The sequence below is a fragment of the Wasmannia auropunctata genome, unplaced genomic scaffold, assembly GCF_000956235.1.
Source record: "Wasmannia auropunctata unplaced genomic scaffold, wasmannia.A_1.0 LD336038.1, whole genome shotgun sequence".
Classification (NCBI taxonomy): Eukaryota; Metazoa; Arthropoda; class Insecta; order Hymenoptera; family Formicidae; genus Wasmannia; species Wasmannia auropunctata.
Window position 1 is genome coordinate 2,125,392 of NW_012026852.1, and position 18,256 is coordinate 2,143,647.

The 18,256-nt window shown below is 39.3% G+C and overlaps 1 long non-coding RNA gene across 1 annotated transcript; it reads right to left on the minus strand.

The window, feature by feature from the left end:
* Positions 1-516: 516 nt before the first annotated feature.
* LOC105452105 lies at positions 517-2,612 on the minus strand. Its single transcript, XR_974679.1, has 2 exons — positions 2,310-2,612; positions 517-2,100 (listed from the first exon to the last, which is right to left on the minus strand). It is a non-coding gene; the product is annotated as an uncharacterized LOC105452105 (long non-coding RNA).
* Between the last annotated feature and the right edge of the window lie 15,644 nt (positions 2,613-18,256).

Sequence of the window (18,256 nt, forward strand, 5' to 3'; positions counted from 1 at the left end):
TACTAGCGTCCGCGCGCGAGCACACAGGACTACGCACAAACGTGATGTATGCTTAACGCACCTCAGATCGACGGGAGGGGGAGGATTTGCGGAAGAGGGAAAGGAGGGCGGTATACGTGAAACCTGCATGGTAAATTAGTGCGGACGGGATAGAGAGGGGTTGTAAAGCCCTTTCAAGTGTGGCGTGCCCGACCCGTGCTGCTCGCCATCAGACGCACAAACGATGCTTATATATCGCACCGGGGCGCGCCGCGCCGGTTTGATCACAGAACGTAGAACTTAGGTTCTACGTGCGTTCGACAGTCGACACCCGGCGTGTCGATGTTATCGGAAAGGCGTGGTGACCCGAATCGCCGCCGATTTTGACGTTGCAAGAGTGGCTACATCGACCGTATAGCGACGGTCCCCGTTCTTTGAAATTTCAATTTTTCCTCGCCGATCCGACCGAGCGCGCCAAAGCGCTTTTACATACGCGACACAAACGTTTTGGGGGTGAACGGAGTAAGATACGACCAATGTCTGAGAGAAAGGGAGAGATAAATATATATTTTAATATTGCTTTTGCCAGTTTTATAACGCAGATGACTTCTATTGACTAGAAATAACGTTATACATATATTGGGATAAGGACAACGTTGAGAAAAGCGCGATAGTTATTTTACATAACATTCGAGTATTAACTATAATAACATCAAAGCCAGCTTATCGATGCCATTAACAGTGATTAATGATGATGATGTTATTCTTATAACAAATTACTTATTTGCGAATAAATGTAAATTCCTTATATAGAAAATCCTTGAACTTTATAATTGTTCCGGGAAATTATGTTGTTATGAGAGGGGATTTATATACTACTTTCAAGATGAACGAAATCTTGTACCGTAATCCTTGCGCCAACAAACGAAAGCGTTTCGATATTAGCTACTGAATTTCCTCAACTTCATTTACGACTTCATCCGCCGATCCCCGTTATTAAATTAATCTCCGCGCATCAAGGGAGGGATCTCAAGATCGAGCCGAGCAATCTATCCCGTAATCCGGAATCTCGCGAGGGGTGAAATATCCGGCGAGTGTACACGGGATGAATTATTCAGCGCGACGTCGATATTTAAAAGTTCCTCTTCTCCGCACGCGCGCTCTCTCGGTGTTTGGCTTTTCGGAAAAAATCGAATCGAACGTGGCGAGAATCCCGCGGCGACCTCCGCGGTTCATCCTCCCCTTTTTTTTTCATCCCCCGGCAAACTCGCAAACTTATTCTTTAACTCACGGTAGAAGCGAACGAACGGACGTGAGGGGGAATTTAAGCGGTCGATCTTTTTCGCTGTGTACTACACAATCGAACGAAATCGCTGAATCAAGCAAACGGGAGAAAAAAAAATCTTGCTGTAAATCACATATTTTGAGCCACTGTACAGTTAACTACGAAAGTTAGTTGATGGTAAAGAAAGGAATTAATATACATATATTTGACTTTATAACTACGGAGATGTGCACATAAGATCAGCGAGATCTACATCCTACATGTATTATTTAAAAAAAGATAACAATATACTTCTGTATATTGTTATCTAAAAACTGATGACTTTGATTGTCTAACAGAAAAAAAATTTTACAAGATTTTCTTTTTGTATTTCCAAATTAAAGCGTTGGCTCTGCGTTCGGTTCGCCTTTCGAGAACGACGTGGGTATCGCGTCATTAGGGAAGTATACGGGATCGCATATTAATTCCCCAACGTGGATGTACACGGAAAATGAAAGGGAATCGACGAATAATCTGGCGTGCGCCGCGGAGATACATCGGTGGAATTCACCGGCCGACAAAAACTATGATACGCGCGCTTCAGATTAAATGCACAATGCGCTAGCGCAGCCAAAGGCATGGATTTTTCCAAACGCTTGTTTTTTTTTTCGTCGGATATAATCCAGCATGCTTTTATGAAATGCCCCTGATGCATTTCGAGTCCATCGCACAATCGTTGAAAGAAGCGGCTGGTATGTTGCACGAGTTTCGCGTTATAATTCTTGCGAATGGAGAAATACATTTTTGAGAGACAGTCTGAACGCTCCGTGTGATATTGCTGTAATGTGTTTGTAGACCTACGTAATTGAAGACAAGAAAACGAACATTAATTTAAAAGATTTAGGAGCAATCTTTATGTCAGTGTGTTTAATAGCCAAATACTTTATTTTTCAATTTATATATCTTAGTGAGAAAACGTAAAATTTAAAAAAATCTTTTGTTATAGAAAATTAAAAAAAATATAACTGTTATATAATTTATAAAAATATATCGTATTATCGCTTACCATTTTCGATAATCTTTGATATAGCCATGTCATGCGTATGCACAGAATATTAACAAGCAAGCATGATAATATATTATACATATGAGGATACACACTAAATATAACGCAGCGTATGTGAGGAGAATACAGAAGATCCATAGCAAAACATACTTTTGCGAATCATTTTCCAATAGGTGAAAGAGCAACTTAATGGTTTGATACATAATTTCACAGTATTTTCACAGTTGCGTTTTTCCATTCGATGAAAAGATAAATCGAGGTTACGTAATGTACGAGATCCGTAATCCACGCATCGAGAAAAACAAATGCATAGAAACGTGAATGGCAGTAGACATGATATTCAATCGTACCAACTTGTACATTACTTCGATAATTATAGAATATTAGGTAATTAATATTTCTTATTTAATTTATATCGCGCACACAATTTTTCATGTATCTCCCTTTTCAATATTTTTCTCCATTATTTTTAATTTAAAATTTTCACAATAATAGGTAAAATCTGACGCAAAAATATGTGTACATATGTATAGGTATGCATATATATTATATGATTATATGTATATGTTTTAATCACAGATTTCAATATATAGATCGCTAACATGCTATAGTTTGGTATCAGATGAGTTGAAGCCAGACGCCTGCATATTTACCCGGTAATCACATACGGTGCTTTATGAAGTAGTGTTAGTGTTAGTACATTTAATAATATTGGTTAACATTTTGACGTTTTGGAATGTAAACTATTACTGGATAAAGATGGCTACTACCCCCTCTCCTGAGGTACTTGGCTTCATTTCTCGGAGCTAGCGATTTATACTATTTGTGATCTTAATTGTTCCAAATTACGAAATTTATATAAAAATAAATTTACAATTTTTTATATATGTAATTGACACGAGAAAAAGTTTGGCTACATTTTCAATATGTAGAGACAACACGTTCGAATTGCGCGACGTCGGTCTTCTGTGTAAAAATCATATTTTTGTTCCACAAGCTTGAAACTCATGCACACGTGTATTTTTGTTAAAATCGCAATTTCGAATTAAGTCACGCACCGTCGGTGCGAGAAACGATGATGTCGAATTCTATATTTACAGCGTGCGTCGGAGTTTCGAAAGTCCAATAGTTGCGTTATCGCGAAATAGTTGGCGAGAGAATGTGGGAGAGAGAGAGAGAAACAGAGAGAGAGAGAGAGAGAGACGGAGAAGAGTCGCTTTTTTGGGACGGAAATTGTATGCCAATCTCGCGAGACAATTACGAGTGTAGCCAGGTCAAAACGGTATCTTTGCGTGTTCCGTCGATCGATAGTCTATCAAAGCGGTTAAGCTACCACTCTTCAATCAATTTTCCATTTGCATCGACAGTGCTTTTTCCGGACAACGGTGCAGATTACCTTTTTAGGTGGTCTGCTCGATACTGATAAAGGGAGGTTCGATTTGGAAGTATGTACATGCGACAATGATCGATAATTTGACACTTCTCAATCGTGTAAAAAGATCGAAAGTAAAATTTACAATTGGAATCACTATGTACATATACATCTTTCGGCTCTCTATGCGAATCTCTATCGTCATCTTTCGTCACGAAATACGTATACATGTATATGAAGTATGTACATACAAATATAAATAAATAGATTAATGTTTAATGTAAAAAATATAATAACGATTTCTTTAATTAATGATTAAAGAAAGATTAAAAAGATCTTTGACATAGATTTAAATTAGTGATTATGAATGTGATTTAAAATCTTTTGCAAAAGCATTCTAATTCAAACTTACTTGTTAGTTATTTACTTTCCTTTGACTAGTACTGTATCATGACGCGAGATAAAAAAATTGAAATCTATTTAAAAGATAGTCAAGTGTTTTTACAATTTGCTGCAAAATTCTGTTTGAAATATACATATATATTAGTGCACATATTCAGAAAATTGCTTGTAAGCATATAATTAACTTAAAAAATAGCAATACTTGCGTAATATATTAAATATTTTTGAACTTTCATGAAAATTTACTTGTAACATTATTAAATTTTTTTTTAAATTTTTGACATGTTAATATTTTTTTCAAATCAGTAATACATTATAATTATGAAAAATGTACATATACGAGAAATTAACATCATTAAATAGTAATATATTTTTTATAATAATCTCTGATATTAATCTCTGATAATAAATGTCTCTGTAAATATCTCTGATATTACGATTTTTATATTTAGTAACTTAAAAAAATAGCAATACATTTGCATAATGTATTAAATATTTTTGAACTTTCATAAGAATTTAATTATATTATTATAAAAATTTTTTCTAAATTTTTAAAAATCTAGTACAAAAAGTTATTATTAAAATTTGAAGATATTATTTTTGTGCACGTGTGTATGTATAAACACACACACACACACACACACACACACGTACCAAACGTAAAAATAATATACTTTTATAATATAAATTGTATGTTTATTACAATAAATAAATATTTATTTATATACATCTATTTATTTTATTTGAATTAAGACCGATCGACTCTGCAAAACCTGGTATTGATCGGATGTCATTAAACTTCGTCAACTTCCTGATTACTCAACTCCGCGCTCTCTTATTGCCTGCAAATCACTAATTCCTCTTCGCTTCGCTCTCAATCCCCATCGGCCTTCGGCCCTACTGAAGACCCTTCGGAAGATACCCTCCCGCGCGACGAAAGACTTTCCGGAAGTCATCGACAGGACCGATAGTGACGGACTTAGATTAACTTAGGAGCGTGGCGCGTAGGAACTTCAAAGAGATGTGCCGACGCCGACGCCGCGCCGCGCCGCGTCGCGGCGCCCGCGAAGTATTCGAAGAACGGAGATTCGGCGGAAGCAATCTGATTCCGGCGTAGTTGATGAGGAGAAGAAGGAGGGAATTGGAGGGTACGACGCGACGGCATCGCGAGCGAAACTTTACTAAATTTGTGCGCCGCAGGAAACAGGAGGATGCCGACGAGGACGAGGACGGCGATGGGGGAACAGGGCGTCCCCCCCGGTTGTGTCGAAAGTTCCCTGTCGACGTCGACCCTGTCGGTGACATTGAGTAAGCGCGCGACTTTCGTATCGATTAGTCGGGATTAGGACAAGCCGGTAACGGCGATGTTGGTTCGAGCGTTGTCGCTACATCTCGTTGTTTTACATCGTTGCGGTGCTCTGCGTCCGCTTAATTTCGTTCCGCGGAATGGGGAATAGCGGTCTCGTTTCCGTGCGGCGAAATGTATAGAATGACGTCGCGGCGATGTCAATCGAGATTAATGCCTAAAAAACATCAAGTCATTTTAAATGTCACGTATTTGAAAAAAAAAAAAACTTTTCAAAGTTTTAATTATTCACGTGAACAAATTGGATACATATATATAAAATATTTTTTATTTCGTCGCAATTGAAACTTTAGTTTCGTTAATAATCTGCATGTTTATGCGTTAAGGCAATTTTCTACATTATAATTTAGTGAGAAATTAATTGATGAAAACAGACACATAAATTATTTAACTGAATTGTTTATTGATTGACGCGTACAGTTAGAGAACTAATCAAGTTTATCGCATTCTTCGCCTTTCGAGTTTAACTCAGCCTTACAAATAGGTATAACGTTGCGAGTTTCCGAATTGCGTCGACGCTCGACGCTCTGAGTCCATCGCTTGCGCAACTTCCTGCGAGGCCTATCCGGGAGTGGCAATTTGGCGAGGGTGCGCGGTGCGAGGCGAAAAAGGGTTCTTGTTTTCGGTAACTCCAGCGGCATTAGCCGTATTACTGTAACGACGTTGCTTTCCGTTTAACCGGTTGCCTTCATCATTGCCCTATCGAAGTGGCGAAGGGCGAAGGAGGGAACGCGGCTCGTTTCCGATCAGATGTGGGCAATTAAAGGCCAATCGTTTCCCGTTACGGGGCCGCCCCCGCTAATTCTCGTCCCCGCGCCGCTAGAGGCTGGCAGGCCTGGGTAATGCAGTTGCGCTACCGCTACCCGCTCCCGGAATGCGTTACGCGCGCGCTTCGATTTTTAATCGATCTTCGGCTCGCAGCGTATAGCGTGCATCCCATCGATCGTGTTGATCGTCGGTACGCGCTACGGCCGTTTAGCCGAGAAACCCCGCGCGCTGGTATCTCTGGCCCCGGTACCTACGTCTGTGAGATCGTAAACGCAGTTAGTGCGGGTCCAAATGGATCGGCTTTGAACGATATTTCTCGGTCGTGGTGCGCCGCTTTTCAAAAAAATATCGTGTCTATTAATCTCTTCTTCTCTCTCGCGCGAGATTCTCCCTGCGAGACCATGAAATATTCTGCGAATATTCTTGCAACCGGTAGAGATTATATGAGATAATTTTTCACGTATTTTGTCTCCACGAATGTGTTAGGCGCCGTCGTTTCGAACGTATCTTAATTTCTGCGCGTGCATAGGTCAAGTTAATTATACACGTGCATAGATACGCGAGAAATGTGGAGAGATTCCGCGGAAGAAACGTGAGAAAGTCCTTGACTCGCTACAGCCGCGCGCGCGCGCGCGCGGCCGACCGCCCGTTTCTGGGGTGCATTATGCAACCGAGAAAGAGAGACCCCCGTGAAAGTTTTATCGAGCGTGCGCGATTTCCCAAGCTGCACAGCGTAGAAATGCATGCGCGTCGTATTCCGCGCGCGAGAAAGAATAGCGATCTTGTATATCGCGTGTACATCCAGACACTCAATAAATTTCTGCTTTCCCTGATCCCGGAATTAGTTGCTGAAGAAATGGCGCTTGCGGTACACTGCACTTCGCTACCTCGACCGTTCGTTTTCAGAACGCGAATGACGTATCGTCGGTTTAAGTCTACCTCGTTCCTCAACAGAACAGCGTTTGCGTTCGTCTGATTTCAATAAATCGTCTTTTAATTAAGAATCAACAATTAATAATTAATTGAAAGAGCAGTTAATTATAAGGAAGAACGTCAACTAAATTTTACGTATTTAAAGGTATAATTTAAATTTTTATTTAATTTTAAGTATATCAAGTTAAACTTTTGTTACGCCTCGATGACTTCCATTTGCTCGATAAGGATCTGCGATCCCGAGTCTTGTTACATCGGGGTGACCGTCACGGGGCGGTACGTATCATCCTCTATGGCTACGCCACGTCACGTCGGGTGAGGGTGTTCTCGCTACGTTAATTATGCGGCGGCGTAATTAAATAGGAGGTAATTGAGGGACGCGGAAGGCATTATTGAAGTTTCTGATGGCGGCGGGGGGTGGACCAGAACTCGTTGTTTGCGCGCTGGTGTTTGTAAGTGGCTGTGTGCGTATGTGAAACAGCCATGTGCAGCACCGGCGCCGCTTGCCGCGGGAGGGTGCAGCAGGAGATCTTCAATCCCCTATAAAAAGAAAAAAATTTAAATTAACGTTTAAATAGAATATAAACACTTTGGCTGAAAAGTTCGTCAACTCACTGTAGCATTCAAAGCAATCTTATATTATTTACGTTGCGACTCGATTAATTTTGGAATTGTTTCGTAACAAGTCCGCGAATTATATATAGCAATAAGTATAATTACTTAATAAATATTTGACGTATTAGAGAAGAGGAGAAGCAAGCTTTATTTTTATCTCATAAATCTATTATACACGGAGAGAATTTTTTTTTTAAATTTACCCTGAAAATCATGTTAATTGTGAGACAATATAGTATTTAGGTAAATTTTACTGTGCACTACAATAAATTTTACTGCGAAATCTTATTGTAGTGTACAATAAAATTTGCCTAAATACTATATTGTCTCACAATTAACATGATTTTCAGGGTAAATTTAAAAAAAAATTCTCTCCGTGTATGTATACGAATTTTGTATATCCATACTAGCCTCTAAATATATAATTAAGGCATTACTTCAATATATTTGAAATATAATTAAATTAGAGTTCTGGATTTCAAATTACACACGAAGATAATATCACGTAATTGTCTTTTATTTTCTCGCAATAGACCAAAGATCTCGATGTCAGTAATTATAGATTCGCCCTGCTTCAACATACGAAGAATTTTATTACGTTATTACATAAGATAATGTGAATTTCCCGCGCCTTATCATGCAAAGTACTCGCTCCACTTTGGGCGACGTTAGGGTTAATCTGGAGTTCACAAAGAGACCAACTTTGATTAAGGGTGCGGGGGCGACCCTGCAGCGCTCACATACTGACGATGAGGGATGGTGACTGGAGAATGCTGACGCTGATACGCGCGCGGTCAGTCTCGCTCGCTCGCGGAAGGGGGTTGGTTGGCTGGTCGGTGGTCGGTCGGTCGGCTCATGCATATGCTAATCATATTCGGAGGCGCGCTGGCTTCCAGGCGGAGATGAGCACCGGCCAATTCCGCCGCGCCATCGACTACTACTCTATCCCGGACTCTCGCGCTCTCTCTCTGTACATGGCGCAGAGCGGCGTGAATCGTCCATTCAACCACCCTTTTTACCCGTCCCAGCTAACTCGCGAGCGTCGACGATTGCGTGGATTAAATTAAATGGACCGCCGCGGATCGTTCCGGATAATAGCGAATAGATCGCTGAAGAACGTTTTCGACTTCTGTGCTCCTCCCTGCCACCTCTTCTATATAACGCAATCATCAATATCTTCATCTGAGATTAACTCGGAAAATTTAATTTGAATCTTCATTTTACAAAAGAAAAGCCACAAATAACGTTCCGCACTATAACATGTATTATTTTTGTGTAGAAAAAAATATACGTTCTAAAAACAATTGAATCTATTTTGAAGAAAAATAAATAAACTAAAATAAAAAAAACTTAAAAATACGATTATTTGCATTTGCAGTATATTCAGTGCTCAATATGATTGCTTTGGTTGATATTGAAAATACAATGTATATTTACTAATAGAATAAAACTTAACTGATTCAGTTACATTTTGTGGCTAGTAGAGATAACAAGCTGACCGTTTAAACAAAATAGAGTTATAAATTGATGCATAAACTTTTACATTTTCATCTATGTTACCACGTCTTATAATATAAATTTGTGCTGAATAATGCAAAGTGCCAGAAATTTTGACTGCTCGTCAAATATTCAATTCCGATATTTTATTAATGAATACTTTTTGTGATTGAAATGCATATCTTTGGCAATTATTTTAGTTTTTAATTTTCCATATCACTCGTTAAAAACAGATCAATAATCACCGTCTTAAAGGAGAGTAACAGATGTATCTCTTGATCTTTCAACGATGAGACTTTGAAACCACGTATACATGAAACTGATCTCTAATCGGTGATGCAGATCGTTTACAACATGAATCATTATATAGCAGAATATTCTTACATATTTTACACAACATTTTTTAACTATTTTAATAATTTAACTGTCTAATATATTTTAAAATATCAAAAAATTACGCGATAAAACTGAATTTTCTTTAAATATAAAATCAATAGTCAAGCTTGTCTAAGATTAAAATTGTATTTAATTTCTCAAAAATATTGCACTTATAAATATAGAAAATAACTCTCATTTGCTAGATATAACGTTGTAATTTCAGGGTTCGATCTCTCACATCATCTCATATGAGAAATTTACATAATTCGTGTATGCAAATTCAGTCATGTACTTTTCAAAATTAATTGCGATTTTGTTTTGACCATTGTTTTCCATCGGCGTGATCGCGATTATGCGGCGCTGAACTCGCGCAGTCGCTTCTAGTCTCGCGATCGTCAAATAATCGGTATCTTATTTCTCTACGGCGCATTGCGTGCGGGTATCGGTTGTGCTTGCCCGTTCGGTCCCGCCGTCATTTTTGCAATGGGCAATAGCTCATTTGAATGCGAATGCCGCGCGCCGTCCGGTGCGCCGCGCCGCGCCGCGTTGCACCGCGCTGCGCCGGTCGGGCTCGACGTTAACGATTCTTTTGTTTTACGTGTGTTACAGGGTACCGTGGACTCGGCTCAAAGTCAGTCAGCAGTCGGGCGGCAGAGGGACTTGATTTAAGACCGGCACGATATCTCGAGGAATCGCGCTGCGCCGGCTTAACGAGCGCGGTGTGTGTACGCGAGCTCGATCGGTCTGGCCGTTCTCTTTCTCTCTCTCTCTCTCTCTCTCTCTCTCTCTCTCTCTCTCTCTCCTTCCCTCCTTTTCTCTGAGTTTTCAAAAATGCCACCGCGCAGAATGTGGGTCGTCGCACCTTGCGCGCTCCCCTTTGATTCACATCGTGATGTAAGAAGAACACCGAGCTTTGCTTTCTGCCGCAACCACTCGCGATGTATCGCTGTTAACGAAATAATCGACATTCGCGTTACTTTATACGTATAATAGTATCTGGTATCCTAGATCATAGCCGGGAGAATTTAGCTCTTTTTAAAGCAGAATCGAAACCGACGCTGGTTGTCGAAACGTGATCGTGCGAGTGATAGAAGCGAGGAACTTTCAATCGTTAGCGATTTGCTTGACGGCTAATTTCACGGAAATCATTGCGAGTCGTGACGCTCTCGCCTCGAAAATACAATGCCGATCGCCCCTTGCGTAATAATCACGTTTATGTAATACATCTCGCACGGAGCATAGATCACTGGTGATTTACGCCTTGAATAGACACCGCGTGAGTGATAAATGTCGGTGTTAATAATTCCAGTTACGTAGGACGTAGGCCACGACGACCGCGTTTCTTAACTCATTTATTTCACTCCGTATGTCGTTATTTCTCGTAACGCATGAGATACTGCCGTTTTATTCTCATTATTTTCCACAGAGAAAGAAGCAAGATTCGTATTCCCGTCCTTCTTACGGCTAATCAGTAAGTATAGTCATCTAATTGACGATTACATTAAATAGAATTTTTACATTAAAACAGTCAAAGGAGTTTGGAATTAAATGCGGATTTAAATATCGCTTTATTATATGAATTTTCTTAATTAAAATAAATATATAGATATACCTAATTTATGTAATATTTCTGCATGTAGACAAGCTCTATTCTGTTTTATTTGCATGCTGAACATTAATACAGTGTAACAAATTTTACTAATTACATTATTGCGATGTTAATTGAATAATAAATGCATCTATTAAAATGATTTAATTTGAATCCTTCATGCGGGACAATGATTGAGATGCGTTGATTAGCCGGGATAATGAAGTAATGATCCTTCACATCGGAGGAAGGGAATATCTTTATAGGTGAGAGGAAAGCGCGTGATTTAAGCGATGCGACGAAATTTTACGGCAAAGGGAAATGCAAGCGCGCGCCTTCGGATGCGCCGTTTATTATATCCGCGTCGCGCTCTGTTGCAATCTTACAATTTATATCTGTAAGTGTATACCCGCGCGCGGCCCAGACACCCGCAGTTATTATCCCATCTCGAGAGGGGATTCCCCCCCCCCCTCCCTCCCGCCCGGACGGACATATTAAATTCCTCATAAAACGCTGGATAGACCGTAACAAATGGAAGGACGCGGTCTTTGAACCTGCCGAGCGTCCCGGAGAAAAGTCCGTTTCTGCGTTCCAATATTCGCAAGTAGTTCCCCGAGCCTTTTGCCCGCGAATTACATCACCATCCACGGGACTTTTCTCCCGTCCGCGCGTACCATTATCCACGGAAATCAGAAAAGGGCAGGATTTATTCAGGAGAAAGGTAATTCGTGTAATTAAATTGATTTCTGGGGATCTCCATTAATCCTGCTTGGATGTTTAAACTAGTGATTCCGACGAATCTGTAAAATATTAAGCATAAAGCGATTTAACTTATATTTGATTTATTTTTTTTAATATCCCTTGAATTTACAATTGTTACACAAAGCATAAAATTTTAATTTACTATATTATATGCTTCGTAAAATTGACTATGCTATATAACATTAATACGAAAAGAATGTGAATTCCAATTAAGTCACGAGCGAATGGTAATTTCAAACTTTTGACGGCTTAATCTCGATCGACGTATCAAATAGCCGAGTCTCTCTTTTATTTATTGGCGAGACGAAAATCGCGTGTCGGAGCGAGATCGTTACGAGAACGATCGTGTCGTTTTAAATGTAAATCATCGTGAAAACATTTATGGCTCGTGAAACCTCTTCCCCTCATACCGGGTGACATCATGAAACACGTGGCAGCTAATCTGGTGGTTGGTACAAGACGCTTGGAGAGTCCCCCGACGCTCCTGTCCCGGCGGACAAACGAACTACTTGTTGGCGAAGGGCTTCTAACCCTCCGGCGAACTTCGCGCCAGATAAACAATAAAAAAAAGTTAGAAAGTTCAACCCGCGAGGGAGCCGCCTGCGGGGTAAACATATTTTCGCGGTTCGTCTATTATTCGGACGCGGCCGATAATGTCATCATTCCTCCTTTCTCCTTTTCTCCCGTTTTCACGAGTAATGATTGTAATATAAATTTAAAGGCTCGCGCATGGATGAAGAGAAATTTTTGCTTGTTAGTACGCACGTAGATGGCGCAAAGTATAAATCCTTATACTTATGAATCAAAACCTTATATAAATCGAGATATATAAAATTAAAATTGAAATGAGATATATTTAATGTAAATGTGAATGTTTTATACACGTTGGCCTTTTAAGACGATATACTTTAAATATATCTTCGATTGTTGCGATGAATATTATCACGTACCTCGGTGATCGAACAGGCTAAGACGCCCACATGAAATGTATAGGGAGGCCCAGATTTCTGATGGCTGAGATAATATTTTTCGCAGCAAAATTTCTTAGCATTTATGTCGCGTCGCGGGGGAGGGGAAATTTATTAGACGCCGGATGAGCATTAGTACTTATTAAATTGATTAGCAATTTAATAATGTGATAGTACTATTTTATTTGAAGCAAGAACTACATCGAGACCGAAAGTAATGGCGCACAGTTTTTTTGAACTAGAATATGTTATGTAAAATTTACATAGAAATATTAGAAGCACCAAGATCCTGCTACCGTTCGTTGGCCTTCTCTCAAGTTAAATATGTTAAATCGCGTATACGATCAGAATAAATGTATTATTTGTGAATATTACGTTATACAATAGATTTTAGATTTAAGCGAGAAGTAAATAGAACATATATAATATACGAATTAAATTAAAAGAGCTGAAAATATTTCTAGAAAAAGCTCTAATGTATCACTTAATAAAAGATTTCTTGAAAAATCTACAAATACATCCACAAATATGTTCAATTAACGTGAGATTGGATGTTTCAAGCGAACTTAATATTCCGGTGGCAATGAAAATAAGTCCAATATATAATAAATTAAAGGTAAAAATTGATTTATTATATATTGGGCTTGAGCGCTAGCATAACAGGCAGCGCACTTCCTATACCAGAGATCCCGGATTTGATTTCTGGTTAGAACCAACAAATTTTCGTATCACTCGCGCGTATCTCCTCTGCGGAGATCTGGCCAACCACCGAGAGAGTATCCTTAACTGCCGCTTTCAAAAACTGCCGTTTGGAATCAGCTTTAAACTGTAATACCTGTGTACAATCAGCATGCGCACCACAAGCATATGAAGAGCGTGGTAGGCTCATTGCACGCGAACTGTAATGCCGCGTAAGAAGAAGATATTGATAGAAGAATACTTTAAGGAAGGATTCACATTAGAGCGAAAAAGTAAAATACGGAAAGGCAGAAAACCAGTCAGAAATTGCACTTAGCTATCAAATGTTACACTTGCTAGTACTTAGCAGTTAAGTGCTTTTCCGCGCCAATGTGAATCCAAAGTATCGTTAAACGTACAGAAAAGTTCACAAATGGTAAATAACGAATATGTTAGATCCTCCCTAACACACTCGTTATTCATGCCATTTATAAACTTTTCTATACTGTTTAACGACGACACTTTCATGCTTAATAAAAAAATATCTTTTCATGTGATCAATCACTGGAAACCATTGTTTGTTGTAATTTATATTGTAAAATTGGAATTATAACAAACAGACGTGCTTCCGATGATAGATCACATGAAAAGATATTTTTTTATTAAGTTGAAAAAATATTTTATATTATGGGACTGCCTTCTCTCTCTCCCTCTCTCTCTCTCTCTCTCTCTCTCTCTCTCTCTCTTTCCCCTCCCCCCTTACAAATGTTTCATTAATAAAAGATATCTTGGGTATCTTTAATCTTATGTAAAAACACAAATAATAACATATTTTAATTTCAATTTCAAAAAGTTATAAGTTTAGAAATAATATAAAAAAAGAAAAAGATATATTTATAAAGTGCACAATTTATTATCAAAATTTCCTTACAGTGATCTTGTTATTAATGACTATATAGACTATACAAACTTGTTGAGAAAATCACTTGGCGATATCCATTCATTTCGACGCAGTGCGTGTTTGCACATATTGCGACTTTGCAGAGAGAAAGAAAGAAAAAAGGAAGAGAGAGCGAGAAAGAGAGACAGTATGTGTGTATGTGTGTGTCGCGGCTCTCTTCGACCATATAAAATTTATTAACCCTCCGCTCGCTCGTCGAAAGGCGCGAAGGGGGGCGGGGGTTGCAAAGGTGACTCCATGCCGGCTTTGGCAGCCGTTGCAACGTGTTTATTTTCCTGACGCAGGTAGAGTATCGGTTTACGAGAGAAGGGGAGGAGGGAGTGCCGTGCAGATAATATATGGAAAGCATAAATCGAGATAGAAGGGCGACGACGACGACAACGCCGACGACGAAGAAGTTTGCATCTTCTCTGCTCGATTCCCATATTCACCCGATGGATTCAACTATCGCATATGCCTCTTCCCTCTTTTGGCTTTTATATTTTTTTTCTGTATGCATAAATGCCGCTCATGTACGCTTACGTTCGCCATCGTAAAATTGCGATTTCCTCTGTCTGTTATTTTATTTTTTAATAATCGAAAAAGCAAATTATTTAATTGAGCGATAGTCCAATTCGTATATTTTTATTGCATATTTATCTTGAAAATAATTTGAAGCGAATTACGAAATTTAGTGCGTATTGTTACACGCACTATATTTATCATACAAAAATCTTATTTTATTTTTATATTTATATCATATTTAAATTACATGTTTAATTACATAAAAAATATGAGTTATATCAAGCTTTTTAATTCCAATAATAAATAGATAGATTGATCATTTTTTACTACGGTTGCTACTTTTTGCTCACTTCGAATATTCAAAGCTTCGACATTAACTTCGACCTTTCGAAGTTTAAGATACCTTCGAAGCTTCGAAACTTCGAAGTTTCGAAGTTTTGAAAAATACAATAAAAATTTGAACTTTCTTAATTAAATTGTTTTATTGATTATTATCTTTCTTCATTTACACATGTATGATCCAGTTTAATTATTAATGTGTAACATTACAGGTTATAATACTTTCAAATTTTTTAGGAATAATTTCGTATATATATTAATTCTTTTTATTTACAATATTTGTAAATTTTCTGAATAAATTTATCATTTGCACGAATGTATTTTTCGAAATTTCGAAACTTCGAAGCTTCGAAGTTCGAATGTCGAAGCAAATCACCAGCCCTATTTTTAACCATTAATTAAAATATTACGGAAAAAAACAAAAAAAATGACACTTAATAAAAATTCCCAACGAAAGTGAACGCCTTTGAGCACCTCCTCGTCGCTTTCGAGGTCTCAAATACTTCGTTGTCCGGTAGCCCGGCGTTCGACGGTAACAATGCACAATCTATGAGGAAGAAAATAAATTCCAATGCGTCCCCGGGCATTTGAAAGCTCGGAGCGGAAATTCCGGAGCCAGTCAATTCCGTGCGTTGTCGCGGGCGGCGAGGACCCCGCCTATATCTATCGTGTCCGGCGTTGGGATAATTAAATTATCGGGACTTGATCTCTTCCTCCGCGCACCTGCCCCCCCCCCCTCTCTCTGCACATCGTATTCCCGTTCCTCTTTCCTTCCGAACCTCGGCGAAATACACAGCCGGCGCGACCACTCGAACGTATTTGTCCGAACGTGTCAGTTTTCGAATTGATCACAGAGGAGTGCCCTTAGACGGCGTAATGAAACTAATTCCTTGATTGCCGCCCTGACGCAATATCCGCTCGTTAACGCCGATTTCTGAATTTCCACCGTATTTTCGATTGGACGCGTAACTACGAGTGCCGCCGTATAAAACCGACGAGTCATAATTCCATTTTGGCTCGGCGCGGCGCGGCGGCCCTCTCCCCTCGCGAGACTGCAGCAAAGTCGAATCGTCGGGTCAAAGAACATTTATTTAATTGGAATTTAGTTAATCTTCTATCCATCTCTCGCATTAAACTAGTACGTAATAATTTTATTGTGAAAATTGTTCTCACAGGGACGATTAATTTATATAGTCGATCAAGTTCAATGAATTTGAGCCCTCAATACAAGATCACATATATTTGTATATTATATACAATTCAATATACAGTTTTGTGAATAGTAGTGGATAGACATTGGAGAAAAAGTAGAAGCGAGATACTCTAATTAAAAAATAATATGAATAAAAATTATAGATTTACATACGCGATTAGATTTAGATGAAATAGGATCGAAGTTACAACTTATTCTTTTATTTATATCTCTTAATTAAAAAAAATTATAAAAATATGAAATATAAAACCAGCCTTATTTAATAGTAAAATATTCGTTTACAGCGATAGACAAAACATGAAATTTATGAATTTTCTCACCTCTAATAATGCTGCAAGATTTCATAAATGTAACTATATATTTTTGTAATCAAACTAGAATTTTACATACAATTTAAAATGTATAGTTATTTAAATGATTAAACTTTGAAAGTTAGACAAAATCATTTTTTACTCGAATTTATTGTGATGATTTCTCCGCAATATCTTACATCTCTGCGATCTTGATTAAGAGGGTCGAATGTATTCGATCTCTTGCCGTTGCATCGATGGCGACTCGCGCCGCGAAACCTGTCCGTTTGTATGCAGGGCAGCTGTGTCCTTGGCGACTTCGATGTACGACTGGGCATTGTTAGCAGTGGCTCATCGGCTGTATGCGAAATTCACGCAAAAGTATATGAGCTTTAAGTGCCGTGGATGCTCGTAAAATTGTCGGAACGGGAGCGCGTACTTCTTGCATCTCTCGATGCTATACTCGATATCGCAAGATTCTTTACGTAAACGTACGTTAAAGTGACATATAAATCTAATACCTTTTATATTTTTATTGCAATTGCAATTCTAAAAGCCTTTCCATAGAAAGAGAAAGATGGTATTGAACATGTTCTAATTCTCCTTGAAAGTATTTTATTTAACAAATTAGATTTTCTGATATGAAAACGAAGAGATTAATACATTACTCATCTCGGCGGCCAGCAACGGCCCTTGCTTAGGATAATCGCACGCTCTTTCCACGCGGCGATATGTTGGAAAGAACGACATTTTCACGAGCGGCGCCTAATTAGGAGTTGCGAATGGCATGCAATCGCGACAATCGGACTGTCTGCGGAGCCCTGCCCAGTTATTTTTAATTCAATCAACGTCGCGAGACCGCCGCCTGTCTCGCGGTTGTGTCGTGAACGGTCGCCGAGACGGATTTGAATACGCACATGCCAAATGCCGAGGTCCGTGCGCGGGGGACTCGCGATGGCTTTCTCGCTCTTTCTCTCTCTCTCTCTCTCTCTCTCGTCGAGCCATCGATCCGTTTGTCCGGCTCGCTTGGGATCCCGCGGCAATAAATAAGGGCAGACGAGACGAACAGAGAGCGGGACGACAGTCCGCGATGTCGCGCGGAATGCATCGGCTTCTGTCAAACGGGTGCAGAGACGAAGACGACGACGACGACGACGACGAGTCGTTGAATGCACCGAACGGAACGTGAGCTGATCCCAGTCTAGATTGCATTAAGGCTTTTCCAAAATGAGCGATTCCGCTCCTTGGGACTTTCTCTCCACCTCTTCCTGCCCGCGCGACCTCTCGTCCCTCCTCCCGTCTTTACCCTTCTC